General features: G+C 39.6%; 1 protein-coding gene across 1 annotated transcript in view; it reads left to right on the top strand.

The window, feature by feature from the left end:
• PRUNE2 (prune homolog 2 with BCH domain) overlaps positions 1 to 20938 on the top strand; it is a 160728-nt gene that overhangs the window by 59058 nt on the left and 80732 nt on the right. The gene's annotated exons all lie outside the window — the stretch shown is intronic.

Below are 20938 nucleotides of genomic sequence, written 5' to 3'. Positions count from 1 at the left end.
GCAGAGGTCCCATACTATTGCTGGTATTTTTGGTCTCTTCTAGTTGGCATTGAATTTGGCCAGCGGGGTGATAAGGAGGCAGCTGTGCTAAACAGCACAGTGGAGCTGCCTGAAGCTGGAAGCAAACAGCCACTTGAGTTGGGCTTGAAAGTACTTCATGTTAAGTTATTTAAATATTTTTCAGGATGTTGGGGTGGCAAGAATACGGAGGAAGTTACTTGGAAATTACTTGCTGTGCCAGTTGTTCACTTTTAAAGAAAATAAGCAGTAATATTTTTTTCATGAATTGCTTAAATAATGTACATCTTTAATATATAAAAATATGGCTATAATTCTAGCATGCGACCCTGAATTTCACCCTTATTGTCTATAAGTGTAATTACAATATATCCACTTAGAAAAGTTACCTTAAAGACTGTTAAGATGCATTCAGAAGCCACGAAGTACCAAAGATTTCACATATCTTTTATTTAAAAATCCTTAGAATTTAGGTAGTATACAATAAAAAACCCCACAAACTGAATGACAAGAACACAAAAATATTCACTGAACATCATTCATGTTGTCCACTGAATGAGGCAGGAGTTTTGAGACAAATATAGCATGTAGTTATGTAGTTAGGCTATGGGTCTGATTCACTATTGCTTTACTCCAGTTTTGTGCTGGCATAAATCAGTGGAATTGCCTCACTGTGAAACCAGAGGAACACAATGGTGATTTAGGCCACCTCTCATAATGTATAGAAGGGTGCAGAATTAAGGTTGTACAGCCTTAACTTTTTTATTTTCTGGCCTCTTAGTGCTTTGCTTTGCAGCAGTGTAACTTTCAGGTGTGGAATTTCCTGCGTCTTTTAAGAAGTAAAAATGAAAAATAAAAGAAATTCCCCTACACACATGTAACTCTTTGGTAGAAAGCAATAGAATGGTCTGTACTATGGCCCTAATTTAGAAAACACTGAAACACCTTTGTAACTTTATGCCGGCATTTAAGCACTATTGCCTTCAATGGCATTTAAGGACATGTTGAAGTTATTTGCTGTATCAGGAGCTACAAGTGTTGCTACCTGTTATGAACACATTCCTGCTTTCTGCACTGATCCCTTTATTTTTGCTTAGCCTTATTACTATTTATGTATGAAAACAATTTTAGAATTTGAAAAATTATTTTTAAATATTTGGGGTCAAATTCTCATCTGGCTCCATTGAGGTCACAGAAGGTCCATCAGAAGAGAATTTGGCTCTTTACTTTGTTTAGTGAAACTTTCCATTTGATTCGTTTACAGAATATTCTAGCCTTTTCCTTAGATCAAGAAAAGTTTTGAAGGATAACTTTATATACAGCAGCAGAGTGTATTGTGTATGGCTATGTACTGCAGATGTACTTTAAAAGTTAACGTATATACTCGATCATAAGCCGGTTTGTTTATAAGCCAACTCCCCCAATATGGATAAGTAAAAATGGAAATTTTGTATAACCTGTTCATAAGCCGACCCTATAATTCAGGGATCAGCAAACTTTGGCTCCCAGGCCATCAGGATAAGCCACTGGTGGTCCAAGATGGTTTGTTTACCTCGAGCACCCGCAGGCACGGAGGTAAACCTAAGTAAACAAAGCGCCAGCTACTTACCCTGACAGGCCGGGACAACAACTGGTGAGGAAATTTTGGGGAGGGGGGAGTAACCCCTGTGACCACCCCTCACATAACCCCACCCTTAGCCTGGGACCTTCACACTCTCCCCATCCCATCCCTTCCCACCTTATCTGGGGAGGGCCAGGGGAAGATGTCTCTGGAGCTGCTCCGGCAGGCTGGGCAGCACGGCCGCAGCATGTTCCAGCGGCCCAGACCGGGCAGCGCGGCTGCAGCATGTTCCAGCAGGCTGGGCCGGGTGGCGTGGCTGCAGCAGGTGCCCGGGCAGCACGGTCACAGCCTGCTTGGGGGTGGGGGGGTGGGCTGCGTGGCACGACTGCAGCCTACCAGCCCCAGAGCTGCAGCTGCTTCGGAGGCTGAGAGGAGAGCAGCATGGCCAGAAGTGGAAAGACTCTGCCCCTGACTCTTCCCTTCTGTCTCTGCTGGCTGTGCTGCCTCTCCTTGCTCCCTCTTTTGGGGGGAAGGGCTGTGTGCCACCTCTCCCTCTCTACACCCGTTCATAAGCCGACCCCCATTTCTGGTGCGTCCATTTTTTACTAAAAAAAAATCGGCTTATGAACGAGTATCTATGGTAATCTCTGTGTTAAGAGATATTACAGGTTTGAGTGGTATTCCCTATGTTTAAATTGAGAAATGATGCTATACATGATACTAGCTATAGAATGGGAATGAACTTTATAAATGTTCTCTGTATAGTGTGCATACACCTTCATTTATGTAGAAAATGATCCTTGGGACCAACCAGACAACAATTAACACTTAGGACCTAAACGGTAGGAGAGGTTGCTTTAAGGTGTTCTAACCTATGCCAGCTAGTAAAGAGTCCCTGTAACGATGCAGCATCTGGTGGGACACTACTGTGAGTATCAATTCAGAACAAATTGCTTAGAGCAGGGCAGTCAAAGCTCAGAGCTGGGTGTCCTTTATTACTAAGACACACCAAACCAGCCGAACAGAGAGGACTTTGGTCTTATCCCACTGACTACCCAGAAGTCATACAAGCAATTCCCTTAAACACTCCAGTTTCCCAGTATCACCACCGGTACCACTCGTTATGAGGACGAATGGTTATGAAAACCAATACCCCAGTAAAAGAGAAAAGTTTCTCCCAATCCCAAAGGACCAAGCCCCAGACCCAGGTCAGTATACAGTTAGATCTTACCCACAAATCATGCTGTTGCCAATCCTTTAGAATCTAAAATCTAAAGGTTTATTTATAAAAAGAAAGAAATATTGATGAGAGTTAAAATTGGTTAAATGGAATCAATTACATACAATAATGGCAAAGTTCTTGGTTCAGGCTTATAGCAGTAATGGAATAAACTGCAGGCTTAAATCAAGTCTTTGGAGTATATCCAAGCTTGGATGAGTCATTCAGTCCTTTGTTCAGAGCTTCAGTGTAGCAAGGTTCCTCCATTGGTAAGAAGCAGGATTGAAGACAAAAAGGAGGGGTTTCCATGACCTTTTATATTCTCTCATGGGCAAAAATCCCTTTGTTTTCCTGTGGAAAATCACAACAACAAGATGGAATTTGTAGCCACCTGCGCAAGTCACATGTCCAAGCATGACTCAGTTTGCAGGCGGCAGCCATTGATCACATGCTACCTTCAACGTCTCAGGAAGACTTTGCATATGTGGATGGGAGTCTTCCAAGGTCCGTTCTTAGTTATTTCTTGATTGGGCACTTAATCTGCAAGAAGCTGACCAAATGCTTCACTAATGCTACTTAGACTCAAACACATTGAGATACAAGTACATAGCCAATATTCATAATTTCAACTACAAAAATGATACACACATACAGCTAGCATAATCATAACCAGCAAATCATAACCTCTTTATAGACACCTCACATGACAACCTTGTACAATGTTTGCTGCAAATTTATAACATTGGTTGCAACAATGATCTATACAGTCACAGTTTATATCAATAGCATCACAGCCCCTAAAGGCTGTTATATGATCTAATGATCGTTGGAGCAGTCACCCTTGGCATGAACACCCACTTTATGCTGGTGGACGTTTCTGTGAGCCACATAGGCCAGCTTTAGATCTGCTTTGTGCTGTTGTGGAAATACCAAGTGTACCTAACATCTACCAAGATCAATGTAGTATCATCCTTGGAAGCTGCATGGATTGGATATTGAGTCTATTTGGAGGTAAATATTTTGTAAGACACTCTAGCTATTTATGGAAACTTACAAGCAAGCACAAGATTTGACTTCTTTACTAAACTCCCATTGGGCTACTATCATTCTTTAGCAGAGAAAGAGGAATATTCTCCCCTAGCCACCCACATACACATTCTCAGTTATAACCATTGGGTGTAACATACAAGAAGTAAGTGGCGAATATGTGCCAGATTCACCAGTACTCTCCAGCTGCTTCGTGCCAGTGCGTTACACTGGTCAGGTAAGCCAGGTTTATCACTTTAATGCCCCTAGAGCAGTGTATCTGGCCCTGAATCTCAAATAAGTTATCTTAGAAACTCTGGGACTTAGACACACTGTTTTGCACATTGTGTATCCATTTATACCTGTGCATAATGAGTGCAAAACCTTACTGTTATAAAATATACTGTTGAATAAGTTGTAGAACAGTGGAGAATTAGGCCTTACATGTTGATAGCTTTCAGTTCAGTACGACTGATCCAGATTCTCTCCTTATTAATACCTGTGCAAACCACTCATTAAGTGATTCCACTTATATTTTGTTTGTAGAACCTTTGATTATTTCACATTTACTCTTTCTCCCTTGGCCATTTTCAGTATAAAACAAATCCATATGTAGTTGCTGAGCTTTCACCAAGTGTAGCTGAGTCCATGGCATAGGATAAGCATCTGCAAAGAACTTTTTTTTCTTGCTTGGGTAGATAATGACTCATATCTCATCTGAAGGAACTGACTGTTTAACAAATGAGTTGCTGAAGGCATCTCTTAACTCGCGTAACCATGAGTGCTTATTAGTATCCTTATCAAAACGTCAGTGAATTACAAAGAAGTGCTATAATCTTTGTAAACAGATTGGAACTTTTTTGGTGGCTGATCCAAAATATTTGGTAGTCTCTGTCCAGTTCCTAATGGACAGGTGTCCACATCACTAAAACAGTCATCATAAATGGCGCCCTTTTAGACTAGATCCAACTCCATTAAAGTTAATGGAAAGATTCTCCTTAACTTTAGGGGGAACTGGATCAGAACCTTGGATAGCCTCAGCAGAGAGGTCAAGAACTGAATAAGCATGGAGAATGAATTATTCTTTCACCTCAGAAGTTTTCCAGGTCAAGGTTCCTGTATTGATAAGAAAATGTGGTGGTCTATTTTGCTGCTGCCCTTGCTGAATCTATAATAGTGATCCCAGTTCAGCTCATTTTACAGGAAGCAAATGTACTAAAAAAGAATATGTACTGTAATTATATTTCTCTCTCTTTTGGATAGTGTGAGTAGAACATAGTTTGGACTATCTGGTGCTAAGGGCTGAGATAATATATTGAGGTAAATTACACACCCATTCTGCTTCATGGATTAAGAATTTATTTATGGGATCTCACCTTCTAAAAGTTTGTGGAGTTGCTGTTCCATGAAAGTGGTACATTTTGCTAGTCACAGGCCTCTAGAAATGGTATAGCTACTGACAATTTTCAGCTGAGTGAGCTGATCATGGCAAGAAATATTTAAATAGTAATACGGACCTGCTCCAAAGCCCATTGATACTAATGAGTCTTTCCATTAACTTCTATGGGCTTTGGATTTTCCTAGGAATGCAATATGAGTAAGTAGTGGATTCAAGGGGATTCAGACAGATGGGGCAAGTAATGATTATTTGCACTGCAGTAATGCCAGAGACCCTAGTGTGATCTGGGCCCCATTTTATTGAATACTGTGCACACAGGTAGAAGGACATGGTCCCCGTCCTGAAGATCTTACAGTATAATTTAAGAGAAGACAGTATAAACACAAGGACAGAATAGGGAAGATAGGAGACAGAGAACAGTGACAGGACTACATGGTTGTGTAGACTAGCTATATGCACAACCTGAGGATTGAGAGACTTGCAAATGGTTAAATATTAGATATAACTACCAAATAAATAGAACGGGTATCAGCAATTCCAGCTGGCCATCCCGTAACAGGGAGAGTGACAAATTTGGAAATGGTGACATGAAACTTGTGAGCATTACCAGGTGTCCAAAGGAGAGAGTATGTACTGGGAAGTGGCAGCAGTACTGGAGTGGAGAAAGAGACTGTAGAAGAAGAAAGGCTATATCTACACTTGATACTAAGCACAGGCACTGACTCAGGTTTGAGTCTAAGTCCCTGTTCCATCCACGCAAAAACCGGTCTCATTCAGGTCAGCAAGAACTCAGAACCTGGGTTGTAGAACCTTGCTGTGGAGGAGGGTGAGTCAGAGCCAGAGTCCCACTTCAACTAGGATCTAAGCCCTGTTGGTTTGCAGTGTGGATGCAACTAAAACCACAGACCTGAGCCAGAAGGTCTGTGTAGCGCAGTATGGATGTGCTAGCATGACTGAGAGACGCAGGTCTAGCAATTGTACATCCAGGTTTACAATGCAGTGTGGACACTTAAGTGTGGGCTTGAAAACACTGAGTCCACTAACCTGGTCTTGCAGACCGGGTTTACAATGCAGTTCTGGAGGAGAGAGTGTGATTGGAGGAATGCAAGATTGTGGGAAGGAGTCAAACAAAATATGAGATAGAGTGAGGAGAGAGAAGGGAGCCGCAGTTTCTTGAAGATAGGGACTGGAAGAAAGGTTGCCAGAAGAAGTAAGAAAGTGTGAAGGGCTGAGATTTGGAAACATTAGTGGCAAAATTGTCAAAAATACCCTGTTAAGCAAAGAACCTTGAGGGCAGAACCTCTTCCCCACCTACCATTATTGCCCTGAGTAGCTTCTTTCTGGTAAATGCCAGCTGATAATTTAGTGAAGGAAATATGACATTGTTAGATACAATCCACAGTTTGGTTCTTTTAAGAGGGATTTTAAGTTGACACTTTGGGCCACATTCTGAGGTTAATTCTAAGTTGGTGTAATTTAAATGCGGAGAGAGCCGAAACAATGCGAAAGGCATGTAAATCTGGACCCTTACAGTTGGCTTTACATTTGGCACTGTGGCTGCATTTCTCTATAGGAAACAGCATCATTGATAAAGAAAATATTTTCAACCACAGTTGTTTCCTTTGTTCCATTTTTTCTGGATATCCAACCACTTCATGCTAAGTGAAGTGATGCACATTTACATTTATGTGTCGTTTATTCTTACAACTTAACTATACAGAAATTCTCATATCCTGGAGGTTTATTTGCTGAACTTTCTGCTCTCTTTCCCTGGGTTCCCTCCTTCCCTCTCTAATGCACAGAGGGTAGCTGCAGACTGTCTCACTGCAACCATTTCTGTTGCCCGCATCCTGGTTTTTTACTAGCTTAGCTGCTACTGCTCAGCTAAGCTCCATCTTCCAATCAGGGGTTGCTTCTCCAGTCTAAACCCCGCATGTGTGGTCATGTCACTAATTGGCCCCTTTCTCAGCTTTCATCATCCTTTCTGGACTGGTTTGGGGTGAACACCCCATCATACTACAGAATTAATGTCTTCAGAGGTAAATCCAATTGCATTTTTTTATAAATATGCTCTTTGCTCAGAAATGAACGGATGTTTTATTAACTTGAATGAGCATGTTTTTCAAAGATTTGAAGACACACACTGTGTACATCATTTTTCTGGCAACATATGTCTGATGGCACCCATTGTGCAAAGAACTTCATCCATAGTATAGCTAGCTTCCTCCTGCCAAAACCATTTCTACAGTGGCCCAGTCCTGCTGTTCTCAGGTAAATGTCCCACTGAAGTTAAGGGGGAACTGCATCCCTAGTATGATGATGATGACCTGTGAGATAAAGCACTTTAAAAAAAAAAGAAAACTACAGATATTTGCATTATCATTTTTGTAACTACTCTCCAATTGCAGCCTAGGGGAGAAAATTAAAAGTGTCTGTAAGAATCAGTATTAAAACAGAGCATTTTTAAACAGTCATGCCCTGCATTTCTTGATTATATTTAGGAAGAATTAATGTTTTGAGATAATGTCTGTTCTTTCACGGGTTTGCAGTGGTTAAATCAATAGTTAATGAGGTTCGTGATGTAATTCGAGCCTCTAGTTTGTTTATGCTAGACCAACTTTATACATACTCCAAACAAATTATCTCTTATAATCACCAGCCTGAAGATAAATCTCTAAATGTTTTTCTGATGATAGTGCTGTGGTTGGCAGGTGTTAAAAGTGCCTCCCAGGGACAAAGATTGAAGATGGGCTTGTTCCCACAAATCCTTCAGGCAAGGATGTTTAGCTCTGTATCCTGTTATCTGCGGAGGAGCCTTGTATGGTGCCCTGCTAATGAAATCTAATAGGCAAAGGTCATATATCTTTGTGAAGAAAAATGCAAAGCTGGTGAGTGATGAATGTGCTCTGTGGGGTTCAGTGGACGGTGCTCAGGGATAAAATCCATGTTTAAACAGTATTGCAGGCTGTTTGGCATATCTGTATTCTTTATAGTTTAAGTACCCTTTATAATCATCCTCTTTACCTGGTGATATGTCTGAAATAAATGTAAAATAACTTTAGCTTGCATGCAACTTGTTCGCTTAAATGGAAAAAAAATAAAACAACCCCCCTAAGCGATTGAAGAACTGCGAGTTTTTAGAGTGATAATGAACATGGGAAACTACAGTATGTAAAGTACCTCATGTAAATGAAACAAACAATTTTAATTTGTCCTGTTTATAAAACATTGAATTAAAATGTAATGTCTCCGCAGACAAACTAACTGTAGAACTGCACTGTTTAGTGTAAAGATACTAGGCTGATACTAGGTTTAGCCATTTATAAATCAAAACCATTGGATCACTAAGAAATTGAATTTAAGTGAAATATTCAGGATTAGGTTGTGTATAGAGCTGTGGAAGAATGCATGTCAGGCCCTTTAAGAAATCTTTAATCTGAATTTAGAAGGAATTAAATAAACTAGATATTGTTGAATCACGGCTGTTTTTGGAAAAGTTACCAGTTCATTTGCTGTAGTTATACTGCTGAGCTAAGAGACAGTTCAATAAATCAACTCAAGCTTGATGGATTCTATAAACCATTGCAATGAGTACGTGGAAGAGGAAAGAAATGTCTTAGTATTCCCTCTTTGACAAAAGGGTATGCAAAGAGCCTGAATGGATGAATGGTTGATTAATTTTCCCAGAAATGTTCTTGACAGCTAGAAGTGTGTTTTTTTATTACCATGTTTGCATGCGAGTTATTTTGTAAGGTATGAATTATTGCATATACATTTACCTCTGAGAGTTATCTGGCTAAAATGTACAGCTCCTGGTCAGTATGTATACTAGTGAAGTTGCTGTACAGCTTAGTGCACCACACCCAACAGGATGGCGCATGCTAATATTGCCTATTATCTCTTGCTACTCTGTCAGCAATGAAATCAAATATTACACTTGATTCAGCATTGATCTTATGCGTGCACCTGGCAAATTTGTGTTTTCTCAATAATATTTTAAGTGGATTTCCTGTAATAAAAGAACTGAAAATTTGGATATAAGTTCTTAGCATATTACATAGCAAAAAAATGTAATACAAAGAATACTGACAAGGGTATAAACAGATATAATTGCTCTTTTCAATGGCAGGTGGGCCTGTATTTAAAAGTACAGTGCTTTAGCAAATCCCTGACATATACTTTCTTCTGTTATATCTTTCTGTCCTGGATGTATAGAGCTAGATTTTCAGAAGAGTTACTTCTTTTTTTCCATATCCAATTTGCCCCCATACAATTTGTACCCATTTTTTGTACCCTCAGTATGAATGGTGGGTGCAAATTTGAGTACTTGTGATTGCAATTCCATGATATAGACACAAATCAGGCAGTTAACAATGCAGAGTCTCTGGTTTGCTCCTGTAATTTATTTTTCAGGGACAAAGTTATAGACACAAATTGTACAGGCCCAAAATGCACCTGAAAAAGGGAAGCTGGGCTTCAGCCTATGGGGAAGTGTAAACCTTAAAAACTTAAAGCTACAAAAGCATTTGTAGTCAAAGTGGCAGTTTCATTTATTATTGTAGGAATAGATACAATATGTTGATTAAAAAGGAGCAGCCTAAGGCCATTAACAAGTGGAAGATTTAGCAGCTCTTGGGCAAATCAATTTTTTTTCTTAAATGTGGCAAGCAAATATATGGTAAACAGAGAGTTTCCCCTCTAGCTCACCAGTTCAGAATCATACCCATCCCGACCTTAACTCCTGAACTTGTACCCAGCTTTGCCTCTGCTGGACTTAATGATTCCAGTCAGGAAGTGCCATCATGTTATACCAGTGCACACCATCTCCGTCTGTACACCATTGACAAATGTCAGTTGCTGTTTATTTAATATTAGATGGAGTAATCATTTCTTGTTTGTAGTGGTGTTGTAACAGTGTTGGTCCCAGGATCTGAGGGACACAAGGTGGGTGAGGTAATTGAAGGGACAAGCTTTTGGCCTTCACAATGTTCTTCCTCACATTAGGGTAACATTCTGTGGAACATCCAGTCCTGAGGAAGAGTTCTGTGAAGGCCAAAAGATTGTCCCTTCCGCCAACAGAAGTTGGTCCAGTAAAATATATAACCTCACCCACCTTGTCTCTCTTAATCATTTCTTATCTCTCATGTAGTAACAACAGGAGTTAACCAATTATTTCTGCTTCTGCCTTTCCACTCTAGCAAAATTCTTTGAGTATGTTCAGTTAATTTGTGTAGACTTTCAAAAAGTTTTTAACAAAGTTATCGGAAGCTACGAAACTACTCGTATTAGTAAACTTTCTGTACTGTAATGTTTCAAAGATTGGGCTTTAGGACTCTGGAAAGGGTAATCAATCAGTGTTCTAGTCTAGGGTATATATTGCCTACCCATAACAGAAGGATTCCTTCTTACCTATGAAGGAAAATGCACATTTTATGTAAATCTATTATGGTGGTGGATGAGTCACTTCTGAATTGTCAGGCGCGGGCCACTGCTGAAGGCAAGATGTTCCACTGGATGAATCAATGGCCTTAACCAATATAACAGTTCTTATTTTCTTCTAACATATGGAAAGGACATACTGCTATTACCAAACCCAAAGCATGGCTAAAATATGCTGGCTGCCCCACACAGCTTTGAAAATGCTGGTTGATATAACTGAGATTTGGTTGTTTACCTGTATAACTTTTTTTTCAGAATTTTGAAACTTTTCAGCTTATGCACTCCCAGAACCCCATCTTGGCTTGTGCTACATGCATATAAAGCACAGCCATTTTAAATTAGTTACAATGATTTGTTAAAAAAGACAAATGGAAATAAACAAACCAGAGTTTTAATCCGTACTCATCTGAAATTGTATCAACAGTGGATAAAGGCTATTTATCTTGGATTACTCCTTCAAAAGCATGGATTATTATACTCTGTGTGAACAAACAGGAAATGTATGTCTGATGTGGAGAATGTAATGCGTCAGTTAAACTATTCAGTCACACCTCCATTGAACACAATGTGATAATTCCATTGGTTATACTTGAATTCTTGGTTTACTTTCGTTGTCTCATTTCCCCTATGCTTCTCTGAAAAATTATTCTGCCTTACATAGGCAGGATGATTCTTGCTGAGCCACGTAACCATCACCAATCCACTTTATTCTTGCAACACAGCTCTGAATAGGAAGAGCAAGAATTTATCGTTACAATTAATGTTCAGCAGAGACACTGGAATATTGTGCTTTTTAATTGTTCTGTATCCAATTCAAATTCTACTTCAGGATATGGGACCTAAAGTTTAAATTCCTTAATTGGCTATGCTCAAGATACAAAGTGCTCAGATTCTATAGTGAAGAGTGTGCTATTGGAACTTATATAGAATATAATAGAATAGAAGCAGCTTTCTCAGATACCACTTCTCTTCCTATTTCTTTGCTTTAGCACCTTCACTTGACCTTTTCCTGGAAGCTTAGAATGGCAGCTATAAAAAGACGAGAATTTAGATCCTTTTTGAGGCAGACTTATATTACTTTTATTCATATACATGGTGCTTGAATATTAGTGGTGGGAACAGCAAAACTGCATATAGATAGATTGGTACATACGCCTGATGAACATAAACCTCTCTCATGGTCTCCAAAAGAGCAAAGGATTTTGTATTAAGCAGATGCACCAGTGGTGGATACCAAAGAGGGCTAGAACAATAAATGTATTTATGCGCTTTAGATCTATTTTGATAAATATCTATATTATTTCTCTATAATTTTTTTTCAATTTCATGACCTTACCTGAAAACTTGTATAAAAGTGGATAGTGTCTGTTTTCAAGAGGGGGCTTCTGGTAATTAGTCTGAATTTACAACAAATGTCACACAGACTGTTAACTCTGCATGTGTGCTATAACATTGGTGTTTACCCTATTATATTGCAATTTAAGTATGTCATAAAGTTTATCAGTGAGCACACAAAAAGAAACAGGAAAGCAGAAGTAGTGACCATGAAATACAAAGAGGGTCTAATGAGATAAAGCATGTCTCAACTTAAGGATCATTATGGTTAGAAATAATTGCTTTTACTGAGAAAATTATAACAGAGACAGAATTATATTCCTCACTTTTAGTTTGTGATGGTTGGATATTTTTAGCAAATGAGTTGTCAGCAGAAAGGCTTCATTAGACCCATCAGGATATCTGCCCATGAATAACGAATCCCAAACTGTACTGACAGTTTCCTTGAGCCAAAATGATGGAGCATCTCTGACAAAAGCCATATTGTGCTCTCCATGTGAGAAGTGTGGAGAACAAAAGAGACAGTTTGTTCTTAATATGGTCAGGTTAATATTGACACAGTTAGCTCAGAAGACTCAGAAGTGTGTGTAATGTACATTTACAGTGATCACTTGGGTAATTGACTGTTGGATGTCATAAATCAGAAGGTGTTACTAGAGAGCAAGAAATTACAATTCACTTTTGAGTATTGTTCAGAGTTTCTTGTCAAGTAAAATTGTTCAGATTTGCAAACATGACCACTGGTAAATGGACAATATTCCTATAACCGCTGAAACATTACCTTGCACAGAGAAAAGATAGTTTCATTTTTACCAGTACGATTAAACATATGTAATCTACTTACTGTAAGTTAAAATAAAGACACACAATTATTGAATTTGTCAAGCCTAGAAATGCTTGAAAATTATTCGGATTTCTTAAACTCAAATTTACTTTGGGGAATACATTGGGTAAATGACCTGAAAAAGAAAACAAAATATTCTTTTTTAAAGTTTACAGTTCAGTTTTGTTATTTACATCATTTCATCATGTTATATTAATATGAGCCTTCTTGTATATATTATGTATACAACGTGCTTTGACTCACAACTCACACTTTGAAGGAAGTGGTTTGGAGTTTGTTGTAGGAATGCTAAGATATTGGCTTTTCTTGCAAAGAGCTGATCACTACACCACATAATTTGGGACACTTATTTAAAATTATACTGTGCCTGTTCACAATAGTTTTGCCTTTCTTGCAGGAGTAAATAAAGGTAAGCATGAAAACTAATAAAACATGCACATAGTGCTTTACAAGCTGCAAAGTGCTGTGCAAACAATTTTTAAACCAACAAAAGCTAAAATACTAAAGTAAAAAAAATCTTACCAAAAAGTAATAGGTAATTGACCTTACCATTGTTTCATTGGGCCCTCATTGTATTTCTTATTATGCTATTTCATTAACTCAATTAGCATTTTTTTTACAGTGTTTATAATGAATTTTGAATGTGGCAGTTAATCTTGTGAAATCATTGGTAGTCTTCCATTTCTGCAGGAAATAATATATTCCCAGTTAACATTTGCAATAAATGCAGTATTCTACTGATGATTATTTACTCAGCTATAGAAAGTTTGTTCTTAAAGGTTCCACAGTTCCAATCTGCCATGAATTGTCTACATTTTGTGATACTCTGCCATTTGGAAGAACCTGATTCTTATGATGATGAGTAGTAGAAAATCTTTTTTTTAAGAGGATATTTATCTTGCTTGTCACAAATGAAGCCTATATTTTATGTTAGCTGGAATAATTACAGAAATCTATCTCAGAGTACGTGTTGTTTTAGCTACTTTATGGACACACTTCACTGAAGTGACTATTCAAAAGCACTTTATGAAACATATATCATTATTGATATACCAGCATTATTCAGGAAACTTTAGAAGCTTTTACTAGCAAGCAGCCATTCTTACATATTTGAAATAATGGTAGCTACTTTCTGGTAATACTAATGTGAGCGATGTTGTCATTTTGTTGGCCATATGGTTTAAATCTTCCTGGCAACACAGAGTGAATAAGGAGACATTGGTTTTATGTCTCCTCTGAAGAATGATGCTATCAGCAGCACAGCATCTCAGAGACATACATGGGTAATATTCGAGGGAGCATGGCTGGGTTCCTCAGCTGGTATTTGAACTTGAAGCCCTCTGACTCAGAAATAAGAGAACTGCATCATGCTGAGCTACCATACAGAGTACTAGTTGTATTTGGCTGTTACATGACAAATTTTCTTCATGAGGCAGGAATCTCTTTGTCTTGCCTCAATCACCATGGAATCTACTGGAATGAGGGATGCAGGTTTACTTTGCTAGGAATTCTTTATTTGGTGAGATGGGAGTGACACTGGTGGTTGGGGAAAGTATTCTGAGGAAATGAATGAGGTTATGACTGTTCACTATTGAATAGGTGTCCCTTTCCTTTGTCTCAGTGGGTTTTTAAATCTCAGGGTCTTCTTGTGTCCATCAGTGTTCTCAGATTCCGAATAGAATCTGTAGCCAGAAATTCTTTTTCCTATTATCAGGTCAGCTGTCACAGAGATAGTGCCCTTTCTTCTCCAATGCAGACTTTGTCTGAGTTTTCTATGTCTTTATCATCTCCAGGCTAAACTACTGTAACCCTCTACCCCCCACCCCCAAAAGCTTCAACTAATACAGACTGTGGCTGCTTACCACATCAGAGGGACAGTAAGAAGTGAGCATATTACTCCTCTGTACTCTACACTGGCTTCCAGTCCACCCTGGGTGTAATTCAAAATGTTAACTACAGAGCTGGCTGTTCCTTATTCCTTATATATTGCTGTGGTAGAGAGAGATGCTATACTGCTGTCTGAATTGAAGTCCCCTTAGAATATGCAGTCACACACACACAAAAATCAAGGGTAAGCCCTAGACAACACAGCCACAACTCAGACATTTCCTCCTGATATCTTCTAGGAGATCGTGGAGAATGGAATGAAAGGAAGGCATGTAAAATGAGCCACTGTTTCTATCTTGTCCCAAGATAAGAATCCCTGGCTGTCACAACTCCACCAAGCGCCACCTCTCAGCCACTCACCAGATTGCCGTGAGAGGATCCAGTCATTGGATACCACATGTGTTAAGCCTCCACAGTCTGAACAAAGTCCAGGCCCTCCTGCTGTCTTAGGGCCTCTGGGCACACTCTTGGGGTACAGATCTTCTCTATGGCAGCCTCTCCTGGGAGCTGTGACCACATGGTTCCTTGCCGAGCCCTGAAAACCAGTGTTGACCACTCAGGTTCTCCCATTACTTAAACACACCCTCTCCTATAACTCCACTAGAAGGTGAGAGTCTCCTGGTTCACCTTTTAAAGAGAGCACTTGGGAAGTGTAACACTTAACAAACACAGGCACTTTGCACAGGATTCTAAAATCCTATTGCTCTTTCTTTAATAGCATGAGAAATACACACATCTACACAAAAATAATAAACCCAACACATATTTCCCTCCCTCTGTTCCCTCACCACTCTTCTAGAGCATTCATTGGGGCTGGGCCAGACAGTGTAATGGGTAGTCATCCAGGGTCCTTTTGCTTTAGTGCACTGCTTGGATTCTGAAACATTGGGCCTTCTCCCACAAGTTTGCTTTCCCTTAGCTTAGTCAGACTATCCTCTTCCCCAGAATTCCTGTGTGTTTCCCTGGGTCTTACTCCTGTGGGTCATTTTTACAAGATAGTATCACCACCTTGGTATCTTTGTTCTGTCCTTGGTAAGGTTCTTCCCAACTACCTGTTGAAGGAGAATTGGTTACCCCCTAGGAGACAGTTATTCTTTTGTTCTCCCCAAGGAAGGCCTATTCAGGCACTGATAGTCTTTAACTATGAGGTATTGTCTCTGGTCTGGGAGTATATGCCTAAAGGCTAACCAGCAAAGGTGGATCCTCAGTGACAGAGAGGCCTTCCATGATACAGCAATTTTATAGTATGGACCAGTATACATAAATGGTACAGTCAGACTTCCCAAAATTGCCAGACTGGCTACAACAGGGGCGGGCAAACTTTTTGGCCCAAGGACCACATCTGGGTAGGGAAATTGTATGGTGGGCCATGAATGCTCATGAAATTGGGGGTTGGGGTGTAGGAGAGGGTGAGGGCTCCAGCTGGGACTGTGGGCCAGAAATGAGGAGTTTATGATGTGGGAGGGGGCTCTGGGCTAGGATTGGGGTGTGGGTGTGAGGGCTCCACCTGGGGGGTGCAGGCTCTAGGGTGCAGAAGGGAGGGACCAAGGGATTCAGAGGGCAGGAGGGGGATCATGGTTGGGGCAGTGGGGTGGGGCACTGGCGGGGGGCAGGGATGCAGGCTCCGGGTGGTGCTTACCTCAAGCAGCTCCCAGAAGCAGCAGCATATTCCTCCTCTGAGTCCTATGCAGAGGCACGGCCAGGCGTCTCTGCACACTGCCTCATCCGCAGGCGCCACCCCTGTAGCTCCCATTGGCCATGGTTGCCAGCCAATGGGAACTATGGATGCAGTGCTTGGAGTGGGGATAGCGTGCGGAACCCCCTGGCTGCCCCTACACATAGGAGCCAGATGGGGGACATGCTGCTGCTTCCAATAGCCGCGCAGAGCCATGGCACATGTGGAGCAGGGCAAACTTCAGACTCTGCTGCCCGGCAGGAGCTTGAGAGCCAGATTAAAATGTAGTAGTTTGCCCACCCGTGGGCTACACCCATATCATACAATATATGAAAGCTGAAGAAATATAAGTTTATTATAGTACAGAATCAGATACAAAAAAGCTCTGGGGGAAGTGTAATTAGCTAGATCCATTTAGTTAAAACACCTTTGAAGTTGCAACATTTCCATTTTTGCTGCTCCCCTGCAGTAACGATTTCAGAACTTTTAGTCTTCCTCTCAGATGGAATTAATGTCTTTTGTGATTGAGAATCTTAGTTTCTGACTGTGTTAGGATGGTAGAATTCAGAATAGGAGCCGTACTGAGGCAAAATTTTTAAAATTTATATGCACTTTAAAACCTCCTTTACACTGCTAGGTAGGTGCAAAGAGGATCTAGTGTAAATGATAATCAGGCCCTAAATATTAAATCCCCCAAGTTCTATGGATGCCTGATGAAAATAAATAGAAAACCAATTTGTGGCAAAAATGGAAAAACATCTTTGTTTACCAGTTGTAGAGTGAATGGCAAAAAGTGAATAAATAACGTTTATAATTTATGCATTTTATGTTCTCATGAATCATTTTCCTGTCAACATTTCCATAATTTATTAATACTGAATCTTTTAAACATAATAATGGAAATTGGCTAGCATAAATCAGAACGGTTTCAGTTAGAATATTTGTGTTTATATTAGGGCTGTGTGAGCAGTTTGCATAACCCATTTGAAATCAAGAGGGGATTGGAGTTCAGTTCTATTAGAAATGTGCAGTGGTTCCCAAACCTAGGCTCAGGCTATTCACACAGCCTTATCTCAGTCCTCCCAGAGATTCTCCTGACCTGGGAAGCTTGTGTTCAATCTGGCACCCTTTGGCCAAATTCTGTCCTCAGTCTCACTGATATAAATCCATTCATTTATTTTAAATCAGTTGCACTGGTGTCTACAAACAACTTGACAATGGGTAGGTTGTGCTTAGATCACAGCCTATCATACTGGCCAATATTGTCTCATTGTATCCTTGTACTCCCCCATCTGCTTGTCTCTTGTTTTATACTTAGATTGTAAGGTCTTTGGGACTGAGGCTGTCTTTTGATCTGTGTTTGTACAGTGCCTAGCACACCGGGGTCCTGGTGCATGACTAGGGCTCCTAGTCATATGGTAATACAAATAAATAATAATAACAATAAGTTGCATCAGGGCCAAAACTTATCCCAGGAATCAAGGCGCTGAATCCAGCTGTCTGGTTGCACTCCACTCCACACAACATTTCCTGTGATGAGAAAAAAAAAATTATGATTAGACTATTATTTTCTGAATCAAGATATCCAACTTCTGTATTTTGTATTTTAAAACTTATTTAGTGCCATTTAAAATAATTAAAGTTGCCATATTAATATTCGTAAATCATGACTGGAAAGACAGAAAGAATCCCAGTCAGCTAACACAATCTTCTCTTTATCTGCACAAGAGGTTGAGAGGAAATGGTGGGCACACTGGCCTCCTGGTGTTGCTCATCCCTGAACTGGAGAGAGAAAATGTCTAGGGATAGTATCTTTATATGCTTCTTTCATATGCTTGGCACCTCTGATGACACAGTCAACAAGGAATGCTCGACTCCAGACTTCAGAGCATGAATCTAACATATAGCACCTGGCCAATTTTGGTCAGAGCATCTGTAATGACATATACAATATTGACCATTCACGGTTTGTAGTAATGTGGTTCAGTCTAAACCTGTTGATAGTTCTGCTGTCTACTCTTGCTGCTCCAGTGGAGATAGGAATTCTGACAATCAGATCCATCTTCGTTTAGCTTCTTGTTAAATTGGATCATTTTATGCTCTAAAGAATGTTTAATAACTCCTTTACAACTCCCGTGAGAAAAATCCAATATAAAAACTAAAAAGGAACGTTAGTATGAGGTCCAGGATTGAAACATAATTTAGTGCCCTAATTAACTAATGTTATTTTGTATGGCCAACAAAGAGGCTGCAGGCCAGATTCTGGCCTATGTTAAGTCCTCTTTATGCTGCTCCAGAAGCGTAAAGGGGGGGGGGGGGCGGGAAGGAGGTCCTATAAACTGAAAAGTCGCTGCTGTGGGAGAATTCTTAGATGATTTTGAGTCTGCATAGCCAGCTCTTTGTCAGCACCTTCCAGCTGCCCTTTGGCATAGGATGCATGACTGCAATCATTGACCGTATACAATCCTCTAGGAGATTTTTATGAACCCATGTGACTTGTGTGGTCTTCAGGCTGCTGTAAGTTGCACTAGAGACTGCAATGGCCCCTGGCTGCCCCCAGGAGCAAAAAGGTGGTAGAAAGTCATGCTCCCCCCTTAGGTGCATGCTGGGCTTTTTCAGCACATCTGACAAGTTGGCCCTCAGAAAGGATAATAGATGTACAATGTGTTTATTTTGGAAATTCAGACCATTTTACCACAGTCTCTCACGGCTTTTTGCCATTGTGCACTTTTTGTGATGTAAGTCTATTGGAACCTGATATGGATGCCCAAAAATAGGATGCTACCATCAGTTTGTGTAGCAATCCTAGTAACACTCATTGTTCTAACACTCAAGTGTTCATTGTGTAGCAATCCTAACACTCACTGAATCTCATTGTTATGTATCATACAGATAGCAAGATGGACATGCATCTTTACAAAGTAAAAATATTGTTTTTCTACATTAAACAGTTGACAAAAAGAGTTTTTTGTTTTAATTTTAACTTAAGGGAAGATGAAACACATTTTTGAACATTTTTGGGCAGATTAATAAATAGTATTTGTATACATGTAACCCAAACAGCAATTTATCAGGGAGAAGTCAGATGGGGGCTGGGGAATTGGGAGTGGGAATAAAATGCCAATGTGTATATACAGTTGTGCTGTACTGATGATGAACTACTGTTTATTCAGTGACAGCATAGCTTAGCAGCAACAGAAGAACCATCACAGCATATGACATTGTGCTTAGCTAGAAGACAACAATAAATTATCTCAAATACAAATAGCACAAGCATAAGGAAAAAATACAAATGTTTTCTCAGACTTTGCTCATTATTTCACTGAGTGGCTGTCAGAACTGAGAACTAAAGAAAGACAGAGATCATAAGTAGTGCATGTGTTTCTGTTACCAACACTTGAAAGAGCTATACCTGGTTTGCGTTGGAAAATCTAAGGCCTGGTCTACACTACAGAGTTAGGTTGACATAAGGCAACTAAATCCACTCAAATACCCTGGTTAGGACACTCAGTGCTGACAGAAGGAGAGTAGTGTGGACATGCAAAAGTAGTTTAATTACTGCAGTGGCTTTATGGTGCTGTAAATTAGGTCAACATAATTTTGTAGTGTAATTTTGTATATTTAGACCTACTTTAAAGCCCATTTACAGTGTCAAAGTGGTTTAGAGGGGCCTTAAATAAATGAGATTCTAGCCCAATAGTATTTGGTGCAATTTTCTTCTTCTTAATTATGTGTATTTGCTATTCAGTGAATTATGATAGCCACTCTTGTGTACAAATTTTAAAACTACATTGTGTCACATCTGTTTCTTATAGAACCTGTTAACATATCTCTATTGCTGGAGATTACAACCTGTCACTATTTTGGAAAGAATTGCATGACTTCAAAGAGCATTGGTTCAGGCGCTGAATGAGGCAGGAATTCTGTTAATAAAATAGTATGTGATAATATAATTAAAGGTTATATCATAATGCATATGTAAAAGGGACAAAATTAAAGTTGCACAGGCAACTTAAATGTGGCTTTTCCTAATTTTTCAGTGTTTGACTTTGCAACCTTAATAACATTCTGTTAGCATTGTTATTTTAAATGTAACATTATGACAAAACTCTATAAATCCTTTGTATCTAAATGTTTTGGAAACATTTGTTTCCATTCTGAACATTGCAGCAGCCCATTGCTCATAAGCAGCCTTACAATAACAAATCAGATTAATAGGTAAGGGAAGGCAAGGATAATTGCAAACTTCTAAGAGGGTAGATATACTGCAAACGGTGAATACAAATTATGAAAAGTAATGTGTCTTTTAATTGTGCTGTGAGGATGGTTCTTGAAATCACAACAGTTATTTGACTTTATTAAGGTTGGTGATAGTGGTTATAATGATTAAGATATGTTTCTTTTCTCAGTTATACCCATACTACCACACTGACTTTTACTTTAACATGGTTGATGGCTCGCCCAAACATTCAGCTCTGAAGAGCAAGAGAAACAAATAGAGTTGCCCGGAGTATGACAATTCCATTTTATGAAAA

The sequence above is a fragment of the Chelonoidis abingdonii genome, chromosome 6 (assembly GCF_003597395.2).
Source record: "Chelonoidis abingdonii isolate Lonesome George chromosome 6, CheloAbing_2.0, whole genome shotgun sequence".
In the NCBI taxonomy this organism is placed as follows: domain Eukaryota; kingdom Metazoa; phylum Chordata; order Testudines; family Testudinidae; genus Chelonoidis; species Chelonoidis abingdonii.
This window is presented reverse-complemented; position numbering and strand designations above follow the sequence as displayed.